Source organism: Schistocerca americana, chromosome 3 (genome assembly GCF_021461395.2).
Source record: "Schistocerca americana isolate TAMUIC-IGC-003095 chromosome 3, iqSchAmer2.1, whole genome shotgun sequence".
Taxonomy (NCBI): Eukaryota; Metazoa; Arthropoda; class Insecta; order Orthoptera; family Acrididae; genus Schistocerca; species Schistocerca americana.
In genome coordinates, this window is record NC_060121.1 from 882,704,162 (window position 1) to 882,705,463 (window position 1,302).

The 1,302-nt window shown below is 44.2% G+C and overlaps 1 non-coding gene across 1 annotated transcript; it reads left to right on the top strand.

The window, feature by feature from the left end:
- Trnas-uga lies at positions 1-75 on the top strand. Its single transcript has one exon. It is a non-coding gene; the product is annotated as a tRNA-Ser (tRNA).
- The last annotated feature ends 1,227 nt before the right edge of the window (positions 76-1,302 follow it).

The following is a 1,302-nucleotide window of genomic DNA, read 5'->3' on the forward strand; positions in this document are numbered from 1 at the left end:
TGCTTCGGTAGCTCAGTTGGTAGAGCACTTGCCCGTGAAAGGCAAAGGTCCCGAGTTCGAGTCTCGGTCGGGCACACAGTTTTAATCTGCCAGGAAGTTTCATATCAGCGCACACTCCGCTGCAGAGTGAAAATCTCATTCTGGAAACATCCCCCAGGCTGTGGCTAAGCCATATCTCCGCAATATCCTTTCTTTCAGGAGTGCTAGTTCTGCAAGGTTCGCAGGAGAGCTTCTGTAAAGTTTGGAAGGTAGGAGACGAGGTACTGGCAGAGGTGAAGCTGTGAGTACCGGGCGTGAGTCGTGCTTCGGTAGCTCAGTTGGTAGAGCACTTGCCCGCGAAAGACAAAGGTCCCGAGTTCGAGTCTCGGTCGGGCACACAGTTTTAATCTGCCAGGAAGTTTCATATCAGCGCACACTCCGCTGCAGAGTGAAAATCTCATTCTGGAAACATCCCCCAGGCTGTGGCTAAGCCATGTCTCCGCAATAATCTTTCTTGCAGGAGTGCTAGTTCTGCAAGGTTCGCAGGAGAGCTTCTGTAAAGTTTGGAAGGTAGGAGACGAGGTACTGGCAGAAGTGAAGCTGTGAGTACGGGGCGTGAGTCGTGCTTCGGTAGCTCAGTTGGTAGAGCACTTGCCTGCGAAAGGCAAAGGTCCCGAGTTCGAGTCTCGGTCGGGCACACAGTTTTAATCTGCCAGGAAGTTTCATATCAGCGCACACTCCGCTGCAGAGTGAAAATCTCATTCTGGATTCATTATCATTCATTGTCATTTATCATCATTCATTATCATTCATTGTCATTTATTATCATTCATTATCATTCATCATCATTCATTATCATTTATTATTATTATTATTATTATCATTTATTATTATTATTATAGGCCTACATCCACTAGAAAATTGCTCCAAATTCAAATTCCAACACGATAATATCTCGAAAACTATACTTCTATGTATTATTGTCATTTATTATTTATTCAAGATGTCCGATTTTCTCGGTGAGAAAGCCATTCTCCTTACATCTATAACAAACATCTATTACAAGTTCAAATCCCCAACACCATAGTTGAGCACATGTACGAGCTTTCTCCGTCACTTATCTTTTTTTTCACTGGTAGCCTATCATAATCGCGTCAAATAATAAACTGCACTTATAGTAACGTAATTCACGTCCTTTGATTTTGCAGGGGGGAAGGGACTGAAGACTTTATTTCAAGCAGTACGGTCATCACTTGTTCTCCAACACAGTCAGCACACACATCTTTGATATCGCAGTGCAGTCACCACGACGTCCGCGCTCCA